The sequence below is a fragment of the Mauremys mutica genome, chromosome 7 (genome assembly GCF_020497125.1).
Source record: "Mauremys mutica isolate MM-2020 ecotype Southern chromosome 7, ASM2049712v1, whole genome shotgun sequence".
Classification (NCBI taxonomy): Eukaryota; Metazoa; Chordata; order Testudines; family Geoemydidae; genus Mauremys; species Mauremys mutica.
This window is the reverse complement of record NC_059078.1, coordinates 95,205,171-95,229,077: the sequence shown is the minus strand read 5'-3', so window position 1 is coordinate 95,229,077 and position 23,907 is coordinate 95,205,171. Positions and strand designations below refer to the sequence as shown.

Sequence of the window (23,907 nt, the reverse complement as noted above, 5' to 3'; positions counted from 1 at the left end):
ACCCGGTTACTTTGTCCATACTTCAGGAGACTCTGAAGACCCCTTCTAGAGTACAAAATATTTGTTACCTTGAGCCATCCATTAATACCACCAAATATTGATGCTTGGCTCAGTGACATGGCTGATCTCGCAGCTAACGAATGACTGGCATTCCACAGAAAGGGAATGCCTGAAAAATTCTAAGCAATTTGGGCTGATGTTTTAGAGGTCTATGATTAACATAGACCCAGAAGATAGATAGATATGTCACTTCCCCTCCCCTTGTCCTAACCCTCTTACTGTACTTTGTGCATTATGATGAATCTTGTATTTTGATAGATCACCTGGTCTTCAGCTGTCATTAAGACTGCGCCGATCACAACACATCCGCCATTCTTCTCGAACTCTTGCCTTTCGATTTTGATGTATTTGGAAAAATTAACTAAAAATTGTAAGTTTAAAAAGCTATGTCCAGAATAATCCAGTTAATGGTGAATTTCCCAACGCTTGCCTACATGTGTGTCATATTCAGGGTTTATCCACTAATTACACAGTGTTAGAATTTTGGATTCATAACTAAATTTTTTAATTGGAATCCTATCCTGAGAGCTCATAATAGTTCATTACTTCTTATAGGTTTCTGACTGGCCATCTGATGCAATCATTTCTTCTCCCATTTCCTTATCTATGAAAACGTTAGCCATTGTGTTTCTAGTCTGCTTCAATTGATTCTATTCTATCTTTCACCTTTTCAGTGATTCTGCTGAGAGGAAAAAGCAGGTGAACGTTGTCCAGGAAGGATCAAAGGACACCATTAAGAGCAGGGCATAATGGGAAATGTCCCCAGGATATAAAATAGAGAGTTATCAGGAAGAGTTTAACCTTGTGACGGGACAATTAAAGCAACCTAGGCTCTAGTCACAGCAGAAATCAAGATCAGTTGGAACACTGTTTGAGTTTTTTTTCTAAATGAAGTAGGATTATGTGGAACATTTTATAGTGAAGAGTTGGACTGTGCTGATCCCAAATCCCAGAACTCATTTGAGGTGATTTCTTCCTTTGTTTAATATGTGGCCTGTTGATATCTTTTTTTGTGACTGTGGCTTTACATTTTTTGCCTTCAAATAAAAGGAGCTGTTTTTGTTTAAATGCCTTTGAGTTGATTTTCTGTAATGCAGGTAAATTAAATATTGCAACCCTGATCAAAATACCCAGGTAAAGTCTTATCTAAAATCTACCTTCCATTACACAGGAGCAACCCTGGTGACCCCAGTTGGGGGTAGCACAGGGCAAACAAAGAGAAGAATTTGACTTAGCACTGTGCAGGTAATATTAGCTAGCGATTTCAGTTTGGGGTTGGGTTTTAAGTTTTATCGTTATTTTACTTGAGTTGGTGAGCATGAATCCAAGTTAGAATGGAAATTAAATTTGATTACAGCAAGTTCTAACATGGCTAATTTTCAGTAGAGCGCCTGAGATTTTGCAGAGAATCCATTAGAACTGGATGAACAATTCAGCGATCAGATCTCGTCAGGACAGAGAGGGGATAATCTCAGTTCAGAAAGAACAAACCACACTATATAGATTAGGATCAGATTCGTTCATGTAGCCTTGAAATACATTGTACTTGTTTGGGCAAGTAAAAAACCCTTTTGACTGTCCCCTGGGTTATAAGTGTGCACCTCCTTACCAACTCAAAAGCTGCCTGTGATGCATATGATCTTTCATTTGAATCTGGTGAAACTGGCAGTGTTTTATATGAATGTATTTTTTGGTTTAAACTATACCAGAAGTTGAGGTACAGCCATGACACATGGGAATAGAACCCTTAAACTTCATTTTCTGTTAGTTAAAATAGCATCAACTGTAGGCAAAGCACTGTTTGAAGAAGCCTGTGGGGGTATTTCAAGTAACCTGAATCAGCTTCCTAGTTCATAGTCAGTTTTTTTAACTTGTACAGTCCTGTTCAGTGTCTGTTCTGTGGAAACCACAAAATAGTGTCTTAAATTGAGCCATTACAAAACCTTGTTTCAGAAATCACAAAGAATTAGTCTGCTTTAAGAGATATCTGCCTGTTCATTTGCCAGAAGTAAGTCTTCCTTTGGCTATAAGTTTACATAAGTACATAGGAAACAAAGAATTCTTTTTCTAGCCTCCTAAATGTAAAAATGACAAAATTATTAAAATTGTGTCCAGACTGTCAACTGGTCGGCCAAATGTAAAGCCAGTACAATTTAAAACGGACCCTCAAAACTGAATATTTAATTAAACTCACAGATTTTTCAGTCTGGTTGGTCACTCGTATATTTTTTACAGGCTAACTTAAATATTCCCCTCTTTACGAGAAACTGAAAAAAAAAATCAAACTGCTTTGCTTAGAAAGCAGTCAAATAAGAGGGGATTTGGTAGAGACAGAGTCAATCAGCTGCTCCTAGTTACTTTTTCTCATAGTAAAAGAAAAATTGGGCATTCAGTTGTATTGAAAGACAGGAACATAACTGATACAAATATTTTAATGTAGAACCTACATAAGGTGTGGAACTCACTGCCACAAGACATCATTGAGGGTAGCAGCTCTGAAACATAGGCAGCTTCTCCCTCTGGTGAGCTTGGAGCTTGTCATAGGGAAGACCCATTCAGATGAGCTTTAGCAGGTCTACCAGACTAGGACTCTTGCTGCAGAAGCTAATGAGTCCTAGAGGAGTTTGGGGAGGGGATAGTACTGGCACAGCCTTACTCAAATAAAAAAGTGTAGACACTACTTTTATAGCCAGTTCTCTAATATTGCAAGAAGAGTTGCTAAATTAAAGCTCAATGACTGAGTAAGACGTTGATGTCTAAAAAGGAAACAGGCTAATAGGCAGTTTGTGATAAGGAGGCAGCCATCACTAGGATACCATAGTCCAGGGAAACAGAATGTGTCCAAGCCATGTGTCTTAATAGTGGCAGTATATTGACTCTTTTCTATTTTATTGCTTGCCCTAGAGAATTTTCAGCACTTTAAAAGTAGTAAAATTGTTTTTAGTGGATAATTTATAAAATTTAACTAGTTTCTGTTTTCTCCTTTGGGAATTTATACATTTCATCTGAGAAATGGTAACCATAATTGTAATCCTTAAGAGCTCAGATTCATAGGTGTTGCTGCATGCTTTGTAGCCTTTTTCATTAAGAACATGCTCAAGTGTTTTGATGATTATATTGTATATTAAAAAGTATTTCTAATCTTGATATTTCTGGAAGCACAGGATATGGGCCCAGGCATACATGTGAGTCATCCTATGCAAGGTCTGAGTAAAAGTTGCAGGATTGGACCCTACATTAGCTTTTGCTTCATCCCTTTTCTTTCCCATCCCCTTGGGTTCTGCAAATGGAGGGGACACTGTGCCTGGACCTCTCTCTTCCTTGGCAAGTTTGGGGGGGAAGCAGCCTGTTTAGCATTCCCCCACTTCTAAATGCCCCCTACCCCAAAAAAGAGTGATTTACAGGACCAGCAATTACACAGAAAGGAGAGAGTCAAATGGTGTGAGATGGGACCATGAGAAGAATGATGCTTTGTACATCATTCTTAAATACCACAAATGTGAGTGTAGTATAAGTGCCTAGGCTGAGATATCTTCCTCTGGCAACCAGCAGGGAATCCTCTTAAAAGTTCATCATCAACTTTTCAGTTTAGGCTGTGCTAACTGTTGAACCTCTACCTTCTGGGGATGCTTCCAGGATACCATTTCCTGGCAGAGAAGTTCCTTTGCAGCCAGACTGCCAGAAACAGGATGGTGAGGGTCCCAGAGCTGGTTTGTAGGAACAGGGTTCAAGACCTCCCAGTGTGATGCTGTGGCCAAAAGGACTAATGCAGTCCTGCGATGCATAAATAGGGAATCCGTGAGTAGGAGTAAAAAGGTTAAATAACCTCTGTATTTGGCAATAATGTGACCAGTACTGGAATCCTGTCTCCAGTTCTGGTGTCCCCAATTTAAGGAAGATGTTGATAAATTGGAGAAGATTCAGAGAAGAATGATTAAAAGATTAGAAAATCATGCCTTATAGCAGTGGTCTTCAAACTGTTTTGTGGAGGAAAATTGTGGGGAGGCAGGACATGCGGTGTGTTCCAAGACAGCCCCCACGGGGAGTGGGGAGGGAGCGACACCCAGCCCCACTGTATCCCTAGCGGCAGCTCTGCCCTCATTCCCTCCAGCCCCTGCTCCTCCTCCAACCACAGTTCTGCCCCCAGCTCTGCCTTCAACCTAAGCACCTCTGCTGAGGAAGCCTGGGCAGCAATGGGGTGTGTGTGTGTGTGCGGACGGATTCTATTACTGGTAAGGGTGGGTACAACAGGAAAAGTTTGGGCACCACTGCCTTATAGTGATATACTGAAGGAGCTGAATTTATTTATCTTAACAAAGAGACGGTGAAGGGGTAATTGGATTACAGTCTGTAAGAACCTACATGGGTAACACCTATTTCACAATGGCCTCTTCCGTCTAGCAGTGAATGGTATAACACAATCCAATGGCTGGAGGTTAAAGCTAGACAAATTCAGACTGGAAATAAGGCATAAATTTTAACAGAGTAACTAACCATTTGAACAATTTACCTAGGGTCATGGTGACATGACTGGCTCCATCACTGACACTATTGAAATCAAGTTTGGGTATTTTTCTACAAGATCTGCTCTGGGAATTATTTTGGGGAAGTTCTATGGCCTGTGTTTTACAGGAGGTCAGACTAGATGATCACTGCAGTCCCTTCTTGCCTGGGAATCTGTGAATCATGTTATGAATCATCCTTTTTTTTCCTCCCCCCCAGTGGGGAATTACTTGAGTTGGGACTTCTGATTTACTGAGAACTAGTGTAGCTGAAATTTGGTGCGATCAAAGCTCTTAAACCATAACTATATTCCAAGAGTTGTGGAAACTTACCAACTGCAATGTGATCCCTCCACAGAAAAGTCAGAATTTTTCTCAGTTCCTACTGTGCTTACCCAAATGAGGAGAAATTACTGTGAAAAAGAGGACATTGCAGTGAATTAATGCTTTTGATTTTACTTTGAGGTTCAAATGTATCTTGCGGGAGAAATGACTTGCATGTTTTGTTTTTAGATTAGCTCTTTAACCTTAATAGTTTTTATGTTAAAAGGAAGTTTGTAGCTTATGGGAATCCGAGAACGAATGAGCAAAGAGTGGGAATTATCATATGATCTAAGAGCTGTGTGAGTCTTAAAGCCCAGATGCAGAAATATGCAAGAGACATTTTAGAGGTAGGCATTTATTGCAGTTGCACTGTGTTGGGCTATTCCTCTGAAAGCTTAAAAGTATGACCGGCACAGGATGTATGTTTTCTGTGTGTTAAAAAAACAAATGGGACCTTTGAACTTTAAAGAATATTAAACAAGTATTTGCTGTACTATCAATCTGATCTCATTCAGTTATTTATTGTTTGTTTGGCCGCTAATGTGCTTTTGTGTGGGCATTGTTCTTTCATGTTAATTTTAAAGGAGCTCTCACTCATTCTTGTAAAGTTCACCAAATTAAAAGAATGTCTTCCTGTCCAAAATGTTGCTATACAAAATGTAATGTAATTATATGAGCAACTTTTGTAGTATGAGAATTGGCTGTTCAATATTTAACAAACAGATCTCCCTATCACTATTTAAAAAAAAAATAAGTGGGAGAATGCTGATTTTACAACATTACAAAACATTTAATTTACTTTCAGAAAATGAAAAATTAAAGTTTTATTACAAATTGTAAAAAAAAATGGTATTACTCATCTCAAAACAATATATTTTAAGGACACTGAAATGTACAACTAAAATATTTTACAACTTTTTTTTCCCTGCAGGAGATCTGGGGAAACAGCCAAATATTCACACACCCCCATTCCTTTTTTTTTTTTTAAATGTGTAGTTTTACAAAAGAATTTGCCCCTTTCTCTTTTATACAATTTTCTGTTGAACTGACAATTTTTCAGTTCAGTTAAACTTTTTTCCTCTCATTGAAGACATTCTTTTTGAGCAACCAAAGAATTCGGTATCAGGAAATCTTGGAGAGTTAGAAAGATACTCTCATAGTTGATGATCCAATATTTGGACCCTCCTCAAAAAATGTGTGTGCCTGTATCAGAGGGATTTTTTTAGTTTTCCAAAATGAAGGTGCAAAAAAATCTAAAATCACCTCTGATGAACCAAACCCAGGAGTTTGTTGAGATGACAAACAGGTTGTAATGCTGGAGTAGTGTAAACGCTCCCCAGCTATTTCCATTCTAATGAAGCTACAAAGTAAAATGTAACTTTAAATGCATGTTTCTCATCAATTTCAATCTACATCTCATTTTACTCACGAAAATGGAGTTGTCAGAGAGAAAGTGAAGCCTGTATTTTTTATGTCATGTATCCTCTTATCTGTGTCAGTAAACCCAGTACTTTGGATTTGTGTTTTATCCCAGATCATCAGGTGGGCTTTTAGCGGATTTGCAGCCCTTGTTATGAAAAATGCTAATGTATTTCTTTTTATAATAGAGGACCTATAAAAATGAAACAAGCATACTATATAGTGGGTGGAAGAAGGAGCCATCTTTAAAATTTCAAACATGACAATAACTTTAACAGATTTATTTAAACATTTTATGATAAATCTTTCAAAAATAAATCTTTGACTCCTTTACATGCCTGTTACCAGCATGAATTAACTACAATATATTACAATGCATATTACATATATATTATATTTAAATTATATATATTAGCCTTCCCCCAGCAGGTGGCACAGACAGTCTCCCTGTACTGTCCCAGCCAAACTTAATAAATAAGAATGATGGTCTGTTGTCATGTTTCTCACATTGTGGGTAGAAAGTAAGAAAACAGATTTTAATAGAACATCAGCTGCATGGATTTTTACTTTATTTCCTATCCATAGTGTGTATATCCTGGGAATGCCAATAAATAAGTGTTAGCTGATCTGTGGCATCAGAGAACCATAGAATTGTAGGGCTGGAAGGGACCTCAAGAGATCATGTAGCTCACACACCCATATCCCTCCTCATGCTGAGGAAGGATTAAGTATATCCAGATCATCTCTAACAGGTGTTTGTTTAACCTGTTCTTAAAATGACGGGGATTCCACAACCTCCCTAGGTAACCTGTTGCAGTGCTTAACTATCCCTGTGATTAGAAAGTTTTTCCTAATGTCTAATCTGAATTTGCTGCAAACTAACTTCTTGTCCTGTCCTCGGTGGACATGGAGAACAATTGATCAAATATGTAAAGGTTTTTATAAAGAGGACAATGAAGACTTGTATCCCCCTTCAGCTCTTCTGTATGTTAAACATGACAGAGTCTTCCAGCCTTTCCTCTTAAGTCATGTTTTCCAAACCCCTTATCATTCTTGTTGCTCTTCTCTGGGACTCTATCCAGTTTGTCCACATCTTTCCTAAAGCCTGGCACCCAGAACTGGACACAGTGCTCCAGCCGAGGCCTCACCAGTGCTCAGTAAAGCGGGACAATTACCTCCAGTGTCTTACAACACTTACAACACTCCTGTTAACACACCACCGAATGATATTAGCATTTTTCAGTACTGAACACTGTTGGTTCATATTCAAGTTGTGATCCATTATAATCCCCAGATCCTTTTCAGCAGTAGTACTGCCTAGCTAGTTATTCCCCATTTTGTATTTGGGCATTTGATTTTTTTTAATTGAATTTCATCTGGTTGATTTGAGACCAGTTCTCCAATTTATCAAGATCATTTTGAATTCTAATCCTGCCCTCCAAAGTGCTTGCAGCCCTTCCAAGCTGGGTATCATCTGCAAATTTTGTAAGCGTACTCTCCACTCCATCATCCATGTAGTTAATGAAAATATTGAATAGTACCAGACTTAGAACAGACCTCTTCAGGACCCCACTTGATAAGTCCTTCCAGTTTGACACCAAACCCTTGATAACTACTCTTTGAAAATGGTCTTTCAACAAGTTATACATCTACCTTATAGATGAAATTACTAGACTCTGTTGCCCTAGTTTGCTTACGAGAATACCATGTGGCACTGCGTCAAAAGCCCTATTAAAGTCCAGATATATCATGCCTACTTCTTCCCCTCTTATCCACTCGGACAGTTACCCTATCAAAGAAGGAGATAAGATTAGTTGTCAACCAATCTCAACCCACACTCCTCTGGCACAATAAGAGGAAAGCTCATCTGTGTGAGAGTCAGAACTTTCTGTGGGTGCCATCAGACTGTGGAATGAACTCATGCAAGAGCTAAGGGTCATCACATTCCACACCACTTTTCTCTCCAATTGCAAGACATTTATTTCACCTTGCTATGTGTTCGTTAGTAAAGGGAACAGGTATATCCCCACCAAAACACGACTCTCCACTGCATATGCGTCCATCTCTTGGGGATGCAGAAACAAAAGAAAAACATGCTACAGATGTATAGTTACATTGCTTAATGCACTACTGAAAGGTGCTCAAATACTACAGTGAGAAGCACTGTATAAGAATGTATATAGAATAGACTAGAAATGGACATGATTTGTTCTTGACAAATCTATGTTTGTTATTACTTATCACCTTATTCTCTAGGTTTGAACAAATCAATCATGGATAACAAAAAGAAGTTTCCCCTAAAGTAGACAAACTATATATCAAACCTAAACCATGTAGCCTATTTAGATTATAAAACACTTTGAACTACTGAATGAAATCCTGAATTCCCGCTCCCCCCTCCCCCAAAGCCAGTGGGAGTTTTGCCATTGATTTCAATGGACCCAGGATTTCACCTACAACACCTAACACTATTTCAAGAAACAAGATTTAAACTTTTAATAGAGTGATTCATGAATCTGTCAGTGGGCAAGGAAAATGGAATGAGAACTAGGCCATGATCTAGTTTACTAAATATCTGTGTTTTTCAGACAAAGTTCTGAGCACATTATACTTTTGGCTGAGTAATAGTCTTTACAGATGCTATGTCTGGAATAGGTTCACCCAGATAGGAAAAAACCCTTAGATTTAGAATAGGAGCTTACTATATCTCATATCTTAGCAGCTTGGGCATTGCAAATTGTATGTATGTATGAATAAATGGGAAAAAAATGGTGTTCTCTAGTGATAAACTTAAAATACCAAACACTAAAGCCAGGAAATTCCAGACTGCTCCAACAATACTACATAGGATCACTATATTCTATTCCTGTTTTTCTTATTAAATGTAAACTTTAAGGTATTGTTTATATTGCTGCATCTCATGAAAACATAAGGTGTATAGCCTGGCTGTTAATTTTAGTGGAAAATCCTTAAATGTTGGAATTGTTGAGCTCTTGAGTACTTGGTCTTATAACTTGTTTAATTGCTAATACTTAATTTTGCATTAACCTCTTACTTACATAATATAAAGTAATAAAAGATGTGCATCATTTCATATTTCTGGTTTGCAGGAGAAGAGTGTAGAATTTGGCAATACTACTTTTCACTTCTGTGGTGCCTAAGCAGATATTGTCTTGGGGCTTTAAATATTACTTAAGTAAGCAACACAAAGAGTTCTGTGTGGCTCGAAAGCTTGTCTCTCTCACCCACAGAAGTTGGTCCTATAAAAGATATTACCTCACGCACATTGTCTCTCTAATAGAGTGGAAACAGTTGCTGAATAACCTACAAGGATAGGATGTGCACACTTATGCATATGAGTGTCTGGAAAAATGAAATGACATCTTTCATGTAGGCTACTCTTTCCTATACTGAAGGTGATTTCCCAAAGTGTTGAGTTGAGCAGATATCAGGAATTGTGAATGATTTTGCATGCTATTGTGATTGGCAGCAGCATAGTGGAAGGTATAAAGTATGCACTGTTTTATTTTTGGATGTTCCCCTTTTGAAATGGCAGAGTGTGAATGAAAATGGTAGTCTCGTTATTTACTTGACTAGTCGGTGGGAAGAAAGGATATTAAATTATGAAGTGATTTCCAAGAATGAACTGGTGGCTTTAACATACTGTAAAATTATGCCCACTCTTTTAACACTTTACAGAAACCAAAAAATAGGTATAATTCAGACAGTAGGAATACAAGGTTCTCTGTGTTGTCCAGAAACCCTTGCCTAAAAGGGCCTGCTCTGTGTCCTTATAGTAATCTCCATGGCCCATTCAATCCTTGGCCTGTTTACTGAGGCCGACAACAAGGGAACCAACTGTGATGGCTACTTCTGCTTCGTGGAGAACTACGTTATATACTGAGAATCAGAAAATGACAGTATGGTCCCTTCCTAAGGCATGCCTGCCCATGTGGCATTGAAGGTACAACTCAGGCCGCTGTGCTCCAAAAACACCGACCGACCCCTCCACCCCCAAGTTGAGCTGAAGAATAGTTTTTAGTTGTAGCAGTATGAAAAGTTTGTATCTTCTATGGGTCTGATAGAGGATGATAGTTATACATGTTTGAACTGGTCTGATTTTTTTTTAATACATATATTTATATAATCAATACTTTGTAGATGATCAAAAGTTGCTGCTTAGAACTGACCCTGCAGCTCAAAGAGAGCTATCTAAGGTTCCCTTTGCTTTGTGTGGACATTAAAAAGTTTCCATACCCATGTTTTGTAAAAGTAGCCGTTTGCGTTCATGGTTTAAAATTGCTTTCATTGATGTTAGCCACAGTTTAATCTCTTTTTCTTCATCTCTGTCTACTGTGCCATGGGTCACACAGTGGAATAAACAAATGATCTGATTCGGGGAACCTTATTGACTATTTTTGTTTGGAATGATGGGATGCGATGATGGGAATCCAGTGGTAAAAAAAAGCATTTAATTCAGAGGATGCCCAGTGTTCTTTGCAAAATCCATTTGTTGTGTAATGGCTGTACTGTAGTGGCGCCTACTTTAATTAAGGCTCTGACAGTATTTCCATTATAAACTATGTTTTAAGAGGTTTATTACTCAACTGTAAAAATGTGCTCCAGGCTGAGACTTGATCATAGAAAGTCTCAGCATAAAAGCATTTTCTTAAATTTTGAAAAATAAATTAGCGTTAAGTTACACAAGTATAGTTTCAAAGACACTATTCTTCAGCTGTGCAACTAAAACAGCTTTTATTTATGACAAGAAAAAAGTGTTCTACTCACTTTTGTAAACAAGAGGGGTGAATTTAAAAAGGCCAATATCAAATGTTTAACTTTGGACACAGTTGATAGTGAAATGTGCATTTTAAATTGTTACACAATTTCAATTTTAGTTTCAGTATTTATAGTATTATTATTACTATTTAAATATTTATATTATGGTAACACCAAAGGCCCCAGTGGAGTTTGGGGTCCCCTGGCACTCCATGCCCTACAAACATAGAAAAAAGAGACAGTCCATGTGCTGGAGGGTTTATAATCTAACAGAAGGGAAAAGATAGAAATGTAACCTATAAGCTAATATGTATGGTGACACGCAAACAACTCTGTTGGTTACATATGGTGCAGATGGTGTTTTTCCGTTGCAGCAGAGGTAGGAAATTAAATTTTAGTGTGGAGGCAGGTTTATGCGTGAGCTGGTAGAAGGTAGAACATCTGTTAAGCTTTGTGACCTGTTTGTGCTTCATTTATTGGCCTTTTTTCTTTGGCAGATTTTTTGGGGGGTTGGCCTCCTGGTTAGCTAGATGAGTTTCTATGCTATTTGATTAATTACTCTGCTGTAGGAGAGACAATTTAAAGCCTAGTGTTGCAACTTCAATAAGAAAGGCTTCCTTTCTCAACAGTGCTTTTGATGAAGATTGACAGAAAGCTGGAACTCCTTTCGGCAAAAAATTGGAATGTGTGTGTCTGGCCTTGGGAGTTCTTTAGTGCATTACTCAGTATTAGAATTCTATGTGTGCTTTCATGAAAAACAATGTTCGCAAGGAATTTACTTTGTATTTCCTTTTCTCAGGTGTAAAATGGCTCTACTGCTTCTCAGTAGCCAATGCAGATTAGTGGAAACTTGGTGCACACCCTAAGATTATATTTTTCTTTTTGACATCTTGTTTGAAAAAACTTGTTTAAGGAAGGGATCTGTGTAGCCTCTAGGGGTCTTGGGTAAAAAAGGCAGAGTGGTCCAAGCTTACAACCAGGCTGTACTGGGTTTTTATTTCCTTAAGAGGTTTTTACTGTTACTGGGAGTTCATTTCAGTAGAAATGCATAACTATCCCAGCTATGTGTATTGTATACAATTTCCCAAACCTCCTTTAGCTGCTGATTATGGTATTAATTACCAGCACAGCTGTCCTGTATACATAAATTAGTAATAGAGCAGAAGTATCAAGCTCCCCGTGCAGATACAGATAGATAATTTTCTAAACATTTGTTCTGTACTGTCTAGTTGTTATGGTTCAAAGTTACCCTTCCCGCTGTGACTGAGCTATTCACCTCAACGTAGTGTTAACTATGAAATCTAAAGTTACCATCTTAACAACCAGTCTTCAAATAATTCAGGCATACATTGGTAGTTATACAGTTCAGTCCAGATAACTGTGTGCACAAAAGGGAAAGTAATCAAAGGGCTGAATTAACTGTTATCCTAGAAATCCTTATGATCATCTTTTCCATTTGAGTGATGCTGAATGATAACTCCACTATCCACAGGTTTGCTTGGACCATGTTTTATTCCCCAACTTCAAACAAACTTTCTGTTGTCATCAGTGGGATTTCCACTGTTGATGAAAGATGATTGATAGTCCCTACTTTATAGTGCCACCGCTGAGCCATGCACCTAATTTAAAATGTAATTCTACCCTCTCTACAGTATGAGTTTAATTCTGTTGGGGTAGAGATGTTTTCTCTAATTCTGTATCATAAGTTCTGCATCAGTTTTTCCTCACATTCTTTTTCTGAGGGACTTAGGTCTGTCAGACAGCCTCACTGATGAAAACCATGAAGGAGTATCAAAAGAAACATATCTGAGACCTTGTAAGAGATTTTGAAAGGTCAGTGGTGCACTTTAAGTAGCTAGTCTATGAGATGTATACAAAACCTGTATATATGTGTACAGTATATGTAATAGGGTTGCATCTAAAGTGTGATCATTTCACAGTTTACTGCAAGTCTCTCAATATTTGGTGTTTTCTTAAAGCTCTGGTTCCTTGACTTATGATTATCAGAGAATCTTACTTTTCATTTTTAAAAATGAAGTTTGTAGGCTGGATGGTTGTAGAGAGAAGCTTTAAAACATGAAACCGTAAAGGCTCAAAAACTAGTAGGAAAAAAATAATCTTTGGGATCTTTTTATAAGTCATGAGTTTTTGGAGACCTGACTCATGATTTTTGAATGGTTGGATTTGGAAATACTACATTCATATAAAGTAGTCTTAAAAGTTGTTTGTCTTTCAGAGCTGTTTCTGTCTCACTATTCATACAATATAATAGAAGCTGTAGAAACACTCTTCTCATTCTTTTCACTGCTGTTCCATTCTAGTGCACCAGGTGGCAGTGCTATCATCATTTCATGAATGGGCATGTCCCTCTGAACAAATCTGGACATCCTGTGTTTCAAATGCAAGTGATGCCATCTCTGTGTTTTTATAGTCCCTTGAGCCTGTCATCCAAGTAAACTTGGCCACAAGCTAGAAGAACCACCATGCAAATAGTTTTGGTTGGAAGGGTGGGAACACTACTTTCAGGCTGAGTTGGCCACAGCAAAGCCCTCTGAGGTGCAAGGGGAAGCTCACAGCAAACAAGAGGCCAGTTTATGTTCACTTTGGCCTGGTCTACACTACACGTTTAAACCAAATTTAGCAGCGTTAAACCGATTTAACCCTGCACCCGTCCACACAATGAGGCCCTTTATATCGATATAAAGGGCTCTTTAAACCGATTTCTGTACTCCTCCCCGACGAGAGGAGTAGTGCTGAAATCGGTATTGCCGTGTCGGATTAGGGTTAGTGTGGCCGCAAATCGACGGTATTGGCATCCGGGCGGTATCCCACAGTGCTTTCCACAGCGGTCACAATGGTGCAATCTGAACTCGGATGCACTGGCCAGGTAGACAGGAAAAACCCCACGAACCTTTGAATTTCATTTCCTGTTTGCCCAGCGTGGAGCTCTGATAAGCACGGGTGGCGATGCAGTCCCAAATCCAAAAAGAGCTCCAGCGTGGACCGTACGGGAGATACTGGATCTGATCGCTGTATGGGGAGACAAATCTGTTCTATCAGAGCTCCGTTACAGAAGACGAAATGACAAAGCATTTGAAAAAATCTCCAGGCTATGATAGACAGAGGCCACAGCACAGTGCTGTGTGACAAGTGTAACGGAAAGCCAAAGAATCAAATGGACGCTCATGGAGGGAGGGGGTACTGAGGACTCCAGCTATCTCACAGTCCCCGCAGTCTCTGAAAAGCATTTGCATTCTTGGCTGAGCTCCCAATCCAGGGGAAAAGAGTGCGAAATGATTGTCTGCCGTTGCTTTCACGGAGGAAGGATTGAGTGATGACATTTACCCAGAATCACCCGCGACACTGTTTTTGCATTGGGATCTCAACCCAGAATTCCAATGGGCGGGGGAGACTGCGGGAACTATGGGATAGCTATGGGATAGCTACCCACAGTGCAACGCTCTGGAAATCGACACTAGCCTCGGTATATGGACGCACACCGCCGAATTAATGTGCTTAGTGTGGCCACGTGCACTCGACTTTATACAATCTGTTTTACAAAACCGGTTTATGTAAAATCGGAATAATCCCGTAGTGTAGACGTACCCTTTGTCTCTTCATAGCCTGGGTTGACACCAAGAAACAACTTCCATATTCTGTTTTATTTTCATTTTTTTCTTACCAGCTGCAAATCAATTTGGGATACTTTAATTCTTCTGTAATTGATACTAATTCTTCTGTTTTTCCTCTTGTTTTTATGACCCCTTTGTCACTATGGCTCTGTTGCCAAAATGAGAGGCCTTCTTGAGACAGCTGTCCCTTAAAATGGATTATCCAATAAAACCATCCAGACAATTGCTATCTTCAAACTGGGCGCCTGCTTGTTAGCTGTCCTAAGCAGGAGCTTTATTTATAGGGGCTTGCTGCCAGTCATTGATACAGTTTAGTCTTTTTTCTGACATCAAGTCACACTCAGCATGAATAGCCAGAGTCCTCCTTCAGTCAAGAACACTATGGTGCAAGAAAACATTTGTTTTTTAGATATGCAGTGAAACCCCGCTATAACGCGATGTTTGGGGTCCAAAAAATTCCATTGCGATAAATGCGGGGTCGCAGTATAGAGGGGTTTCAAGCCATTCAGTTTAAGTCAGTGGTCCCCAATGCGGTGCATTGATGTGCGCTGCCTACTGCCCAGCAGGGGAGAGAAGTCGCGGCCCCGTGCCTGCCGGGGACAGAGAACTCCGAGGCTGCGGGCGCCGGTGCTCTCTGTCCCTGGTAGACGCGGGGCCATGGCTTCTCTTTGGCTTCAAGAGGAGCCACGACCCCACGCCTGCCGGGGACAGAGAACTCCAGGGCTGCGGGCGCCGGTGCTCTCTTTTCCCGGGAGGTGCAGGGCCATGGCTTCTCTCCAGCTTCTCTGGGGCTGCAGGCGCCGGTGCTCTCTGTCCCTGGCAGGCCGGAGAGAAGCCACAGCCCCGCACCTGCCGGGGACAGAGAACACCGGCGCCTGCAGCCTTGGAGTTCTCTGTCCCCGGCAGACGCGGGGCCGCGGCTCCTCTTGAAGCCGGAGAGAAGCCACGGCCCCACATCTGCTGGGGACAGAGAGCACCGGCACCCACAGCCTCGGAGTTCTCAGTCCCTGGCAAGCGCGGGGCCACGGCTTCTCTCCCCTGCCATGGTGTTGGGGACCACTGGTATTAGGCCTTAAAGGGGAGCCAACTTATGATCGCATTATATGAGATTTCGCGTTATGGCGGGGTGCGTTATTGCGAGGTTTGACTGTATTTGTATTTTGCCTGCAAAATGCAGGACAGAGGGCTGTATGACCCAGCACACAGGGAAAACAAAAGGCAGACTTGCTCTGTGTAACTCACACTCAACTAACGCAGTAGGAACTATAGAGATTGGCCTAACCACTCCTGATCCACAGAGCTTATTTCTCATGGTGCACCCTTAAAGCAGCATTAGTGTGCTCAAGAGACAGTGCAGCAAGACACCTCTGCATCGCCTCTGGCCCAGATTAATTAGATATGGATTCCCACTGCTTGCAAACAAACAAAATAAACCACACAGGGTATATTTTAGTCAGTGTACCTAAAGTGGGTGTTCATAACCCCAACCTAATAAAATAATCCTTATGGAAGGAAGGAAAAAGTATGAATAGACCTCCCATAAGTTTCTCTTTTCCCCTAGATAAGCAGAAAAGGAACATCTAGATAAACAGGGACCACAGATTTTCTTTTTCAGCTATCACTGAAATTTTTAGACTGCACAGTGGTATCAGTGTATTCTAAAATTGGTTAGTCAAATGTGCAGCATTCATGAAGTTTAAGGCAAGATAAGACCATTAGGGCTTGTCCACACTACCATTTAATTCATGGCAAGCTGGTATATAAATCTACCCTGCACTAGCCTGCCATGCACTAAGTATCCGTGTAGACCCCACTGACGTGCTAACCATTCTTTAGTCTGCTTTGAAGTACCCCCACTTTTGAAATAGAAGCTTGCCACAGACTAAATGATCATGTTGACAAGCTCTAAAATAATCTAATCTGACCTCCTAACATATCATAGGCCATTAAATTCCATATAGTTACCCCTGTATTGAGCCTGATAACTTGTGTCTGACTATAGCATAGCTTCTGTTTGCCTAAAGCAGATCTTCCAGAAGGGTATCCAGTTTATCTTCCCTATTAAAAATGTATGCCTTATTTCCAATTTGAATTTGTCTGACTTCAGTTTCCAGCTAATGGTTCTTGTTATGCCTTTCTCTGCAAGGTTGAAGAGCACTTTAGTACCCAGCATGTTCTCCCCATATGTAGTTAAGCCACCTCTAACTCTTGGATGAACTAAATACATAGAGCTAAGTCTCTTTTCTCTGTAAGGCATTTTCTCCAGTTTTCAAATCAGTTTTGTAACTCTTATATACACCGTCTCCAACATCCTTTTTTAAAATGTGGAAACTAAGGGCTGGTCTACACTAGGGGGGGAAATTGATCTAAGATACGCAACTTCAGCCATGTGAATAGCGTAGCTGAAGTCGAAGTATCTTAGAGCGAGTTACTTACCCTCCTCACGGCGCGGGATCGATGTCCGCGGCTCTCCCTGTCGACTCCGCTACCGCTGTTCGCGTTGGTGGAGTTCCGGAGTCGACAGGAGCACGTTTGGGGATTGATATATTGCGTCTAGATGAGACGTGATATATCGATCCCCGAGAAATCAATTGCTACCCGCCAATACGGCCGGTAGTGAAGACGTACCCTAGAACTGTATCCAGCATCAATCTCATCAACACTGCATGCAGAGGTTAAATCACCTCCCTTCTACTCACCACTCCCCTTATTTATTCATTCAAAGGATCACATTAGCCTTTTTTGCCACATCGTCACACTGGGCACTCATGTTCAGTTGCTTGTCCACTATCATCCCTAAATTCTTTGCAGAATCAGTGCTTTCCAGGATATAGTCCCTTATTCTGTAAGTATAACCTGCATTCCTTGGTCCTAGGTGTTAAAAATGCATTGTTTGAATGGACACAGCTTAAGAAGCACACCAGATTTGTCTATGTGACCTCATCATTATTTACCACTCCAATCTTCATGTCATCGGCAAATTTTATCAGCAGTGATTTTATACTTACTACCAGATAACTGATAAAACATTCAATAGTATGCATGTAGTACTGATCCCTCAGAACCATCGCAGCCACAGGGAGCTGAGGGGCTCCATGCCTGCAGACGCTCCAAGTAAACAAAATGTCCCAACCTGCCAGCGGCTTACCCTGACAGGCTGGAAGCCAAAGTTTTCCAATCCCTGAAATATAGGGTTGGCTTATGAAAGGGTCATACAGTTTTTGCTATTTTTATCTATCCATTTTTTTGGGAGGGGGAGGGGGCTTATAAATGAACAGGCTAATGAACGAGTTTATATGGTATATTGCATCTGCAGTTATCTTTATCAACCAAACCTGTACTTTCAAAGAATAAAATCAGGTTTGTTTGATAAGACATTTTCCATAAGACATGTTGATTGGCATTATATTCCTATGCTTCAATTCTTTATCAGTTGAATCCTTTATCAGTTTTTCCACTATTTTGCTTGGAATTGATCTCAGGCTAGCCCCAAGTGCCCTTTTAGATTATCACAACACTACCACTCTTCCAGTCTTCTGGAATTTCCCCAGTATTCCAGGATTTATTAAAAATTATCAGCAGGCCAGATGTCTTCTCAGCCAACTGTTTTAGGACTGTTGGGTTCAACGTTATCTTGGCCTGCTGATTTTAAAATATTCATACCTCATGTATATTACTCATACCTCCTTCATTACTAATAGATTCAAAAGTATGGATCAGAACCTTCTTTCCTGTCTCCCTTTGTCTTTAAAGCATACTATCAGTAATTATCCATAGTTGCTCTTATAGTGTTTATGCATACATATCACAATGATATTAATCACCAGTGTGTTTTGTAAAAGACCTCACTCAATACAACAGTATTTTATAGTACAATAATATTGCATACAGCCAGTTGATTCACTTGCTCATTCTTTGGAGTTCAGGCCCCTATTCTCTCCCGGGTGTCTGCACCCTAATTGTCACATAAATGCAGACCAGAAATATTTATTAAACACTAGTGCCTTTTCTGCATCATCATTAAGTTTTACCATCTCTAAGTAATAGTGGGATTATGCCATTATGAGGATTTCTTTTGTTCCTAATGTACTTTTGAAAACTCCTTATTGTCCTTAGCCAAAGGTGCACAGAGTAGTGGTGGTGATGCCACTGCTGTCGCTGTTCAGTACCGTGAACAACAAATTGCGCTAGGTGGTTGAGAATTCTACTTCTTGGCCTTGGTTCTGCAGTTTCCAATAAAAGGTTGCTTAATTTTATGCTCTCTCAGGAGAAAGGTAATTCTCAAGATTTTCACATCTTCAGTTACAATGGAAATCGTCAGGGAATTTTGGTAAAATCTGCTGGGGATTTCCTAAAACCTGCAGAATTTCTGCAATAGTTTCATTCACACTTCCTACTCTGCCACTTTATTAATACCAGATATTTGGATATAAGCAGAGTCCTTTAATATCTTAACATGATACTAAAGTGAGATGTCTCTTACTCATAGTTTGTTTTTCTCTAGAATACCCACAGCTCCACCACAGGAAGCCAGCACTTTGCAGAAGCTAAGACAATTACCACCACTGTAACCCTACATTTTAAAGACCATAGCAAGTGTCAATCAGTTGAGTAACCCAGGCTGGACTTGTGACCTTTTGGTTAGCACGCTATGGGTGAACCCACCCCTGTGTTAGAGGGCCACTACACGGTCTATGACTAAAGTGCTGCATAGTCTTTGTCCTGGCCCTCTGCATTGGCATGAATTTCACCATGTGAAAGATGGGTCTGATTCCCAGCCCAGTCTCTCTCCCCCCCTAGTTGACTGGGGTCTGAGTCATCACAATGTGAAACAAACTAGCAAGATGCGGGGAAAAAAGCCAAATCTCCATTCAAAGATGAGTAACAAGGAAAACAGACAACATTTATATGACCATAGAAAACATCTGACTTCAATATTTTCAGTATGAAATGAGCAACACTTGGATTTAGCAATTAACCTTTTATACAAAAGATGCACATGCATGATTGGGCAATCAGAGGTGAGAGGCTGGGAAATGAATTTATTTTCTCATATAAGAATTGCAGTCAGCAGTAACTGTTTAAAAAGAGGAGGGCAGGATTGTTTGCCAAACAAGCTTATGTTAAGTGCACTTGATGGAGTGCTTAATACAGCACTTCATTTCTTAGGGTTATACTGAGTATATTGGAAACAGAGCTTGGTGTTTAAACAGAGTCATTTGAAGAAGCTATGCTCTTGTAAGGGGCTGTGGCATCCTTGTCTGAGAACCTTTCTAAAATAACTACTCCTATTTGGTGCAATCTGATATATTCCAGTTATAAAACAATTGCTGTTTGGAAGTATCTTTAAAAGCTGGAGATATGTTAACAGTGTCCAGAGAAGACTATTTACTACACCAAATGCCAAAAAAATCCCCTTCATCCCCCATTTCCATTTTAATGCTTTATAATATAGCATGAAGCCACAGTAGAAGGAAGAGCCTGGATCCCTGCCTGGAATAAGGCTAGGATTGAAGAAAATAAACAGACCCTCAACTTGGCATTTGCCCTAAAACATGTAGAAAACGAGGACAGAGAAGGTGACAAATTTTTGAGACAAAATAATCCTACACAAAGCTATAGTCACACAGGCAACAATGACCACTCTGGAAACATTAAAATTTGATCTAGGCTAACCCTAATTATTTAACCACAGCATCTAGATACCCAGCAATACTGCCATGACAAAAGGATTCATCCCATCACCTCCCCATGACTTACAGAGAGATGGAATGTCTGCCATGGAAATGCACAAAAGTATAGGGAGATAAATCTCTCTCTCTTTTGGCATCTCTAAATTATTCTGTTTCTTTCTTCCTTTTCCTCACTATCTCATTTTAGCCCCATATCTGTTAACATTTGTATTCCATTTTCTTTTCTGTCTAGGGAATTCTCTCTCCTTTGTCTCATCCTTTAGTGTCTGTATCTCTGAAAAACATCTCTTTTCCTTCCACTCTTTCTTTTAAAAATTATCATTCTGTATCCTGTTCCTAATTCCTTCCTTCCTCTTTACTGCCTCACGTCTCTTGCTCCCCTACTGTTGTCTCTGCCACCTTGTTTCTTCATTCTGATCTGTCCATCTCTCCCCACCCCCGCCATGTTCTCCCCTCTGCAGTCCATTGTCTGTCCCAAACTGACCCCTCTCTCTAGTCCTTGCCCTCTTCTCACCGCTCTGGATCAGATTATGTTATTTGTTATCATCAGATTATGTTACCTTGTGTAAATCTGAAATAACTGTAAAGTCAGTGGAGAGGTAATTTTTCTTCTCTTTGAGTGGCAGCAACATGCACATAATTCAAAGATGCTCAATGGGAAAATAAGAGTATTAGCTTTCTTATACATTTTATAGACTGTCAGTTACAGTTCTCACCTCTGTGCTTCTTGAGGCAGCTAAGGGAAAATACCATTGAGACTGTGCCTAATTCAGCCACTTCAAAAAGGAAATCTAGCTATATTCTAATTGATTACAGCATTTTTTTCTTGCATGGTTCAGCCATTGAAAATATAGCTCTGAAAAACTTATGTAGTTCTGTGTGTGAACAAAAATGTTTGTCAAATGACATTTTCACTTCTCCCTGCCCAAAAATTGTCTGTTTGTCCAGTGAACTAAGTGTGAAGTCTTCCTCCTTCAAGCTTTTTGTAAGTATAAACACTATGTAATACAGAGGACTATTTTAGCCAGATAGAGAGTAAAAGAAAAAACTAACTATAAAAGAGATTTGAATCAGATTTCAAAGCCCTTAAATGCTTCTCAAATAAAAACAAAGCTTTTTTTTTTTAAAATAGTATGTACAGTACATTGTGAGGACGAAACAGCGATTTTCACCCAAGTCTGGATTTGTAAATTATACATTAGCTTTGTAACTGCTGAGAGCATCACCTCTATTATTTAATAGTGTGCCTCATCAATAAATTATAACATTTCAATATTATGCAAATTTATATCAGTATTTGCGTTCTTGAAATTACATACCCTAAACTCTTAAATTATACATTACAAAGTAGATAGCTTCTACAAATAGATTTTATCACTGGACACTATAGATTATAACAGAGTTCCATAAAGTTCCATTTTCTTTTTCTAGAAGGCTAAGTAAAATTTTTATGATTGTTTCATTTTTGGTTGGAAATCAAATTAAACAGTTACCAATAACAGGCATTATGGGATATTACATATGAAAAGAATGCTTCAGAAAGATGAGTATGAATAGGAGTGTTCAATAGATATGTATGCAACCTCGTATCCAAAGTCTGAATCACATTTTTTTTCCATCCTTGTAAATAGTTTTTTTCAGTAGGGCATATTGAAACAAGACTATAACAAAAAAGAGTACTACAACAATAGCAGAAAGGAAATATGTTCCTTGTGAAATACAACCAGGCCTCAGAAATCTTTGGGTATTAATTAGGCAATACATAGAAAAGGAAGGCATCTAATCAAGAAATACTTCTATAAATTGATATGTAGTGATTCCCCAAACAAACAAAACAGGATAATATGTAGTATATTGTAAGAGTGACTCACCCCAACCACCCTCTCATGACTACACAGAGCATTGGTGGGCCTTCCCCTCAGTCACCTCTGTCAAACAGCTGTTTAGTGCTGCTGGTGGTCCACTTGTCCTTGTGACTTGGACCTCTGACAGGGTCACACAGTCCCATAACTTCCAGGGTAAACCAAGAATCCAGCAAACCATGTTCCAATGCCTCACATTGGGTCTTCAGCCTGCCTCTGGAGTCAGTTGTCTTTACCCCTTGTTTCAGTGGAGTTTCAACACCACCTTACTCACTGGGAACCCAAAACGTCCCTCTCCTTTGGGTTCCAGTGCAGGGACCCATTAATAAGCAGCCACGGCCTGTCTGTACAGACCACTTCCTACATATCTGTTGTCAGAGTTGTACCGGTATGGTGCTCTGCTCTCTCCAATGTTGATATCACTCGGCTGCATGCGTGAGTTCCCTCTGTGTGCTGCCCCAGCTCTGCGCAGATAGCTGACACAGCAGACCCCACGAGAACCCCCAATAACCACAGAGTCCAGTAAGATGCAAAGTCACGTCGACTAGGTTTATTGCGACCTCGGACACAATGGCAGTTCCCTGTAGGTTTCTTAGCCTAACTCAGGGCATACTACGAGAAAGTGCCTCTTGGCAATGGACTCAGCTCAGTCAGTGGCAGGAGTTTCCACTGCCCCCTCGGCTGGACAAAGACACCGCCCCAAGGATGCATTCTTATACACAGATACAAACAAGTTACACATCACACCTGATGTATTGAGGTGCAACCTTTCTATGTAGCACGGTACAACCCCCTCTACGTATTAAGGTGCCGCCTCTCACCTTGTACATGTTGGTTCGATCAAAACAACTCTATCCATCATATTACCTTTTTGCCCCTGTCATTGGGATGGGCCAGCCTGTTCTTTGTTATCTGTGTGGAATGTGCAAGTATGTGAATGTTCAGTACCTTTTAGGTACGTATCAGCCCTTTCCTGGCCAGCTTCTGTGAGCAGGACCTGCCTCTGGCTCACAGCTTAACTTTGCTTTATGTTAGCAAAGTCTTGACCATTACTTTAGTTCAGGCCTCAAGCCTCATACCGGGCCTTTATCAGGGCCTGCACTTACTACACTACCTACTCCAGTCTTGGCATTTTTCTGGTCTCCTCCTGGGCTCACTGTCCATTGGCATCTCTCTCCCGTGGCCTCTTCCCCAGGTTCACTGGGAAGCCTCTTAGCACTTTCTGCCACCCAGCTGCTTCTGCTGCAGAAGAATTTCTTTACTGCCCTACCAGGGCAGTCCCTGACCTTGCAGGAGTCTTCCTGCTCCTTACAGGCCTCTCCATCAGCACAAAGAAGCCTGGGCAGACCCACTTCCTCCAACTGCCTTGGGCTCCCTGTTGGTGGCCTGCCTACCTTCCTTCAGGGAGGTTATCTGCCTCCAGTTCAGTGAGAGGCAGAGATCTGCTCTCCTTCCCAGTGAGCCCAAAACTGAACCAGCTTCAGACCTTTCAACAGCTGCAGGTGTAGTTGGGAGGGGCTGATGGAGCATACAGGCACTTACTAACCCCTTCCGGCCTAGTGTGGGGTTTTTACACCCACATCACACATATCAAAAAGCTTAAATAACCAACTCTCAGTATTATTTGAATTCTAAT

At 40.3% G+C, this 23,907-nt stretch overlaps 1 protein-coding gene across 2 annotated transcripts in view; it reads left to right on the top strand.

The window, feature by feature from the left end:
• Window positions 1-23,907, top strand: part of RNLS (renalase, FAD dependent amine oxidase) — a 131,135-nt gene that overhangs the window by 29,601 nt on the left and 77,627 nt on the right. The window lies entirely within an intron of this gene.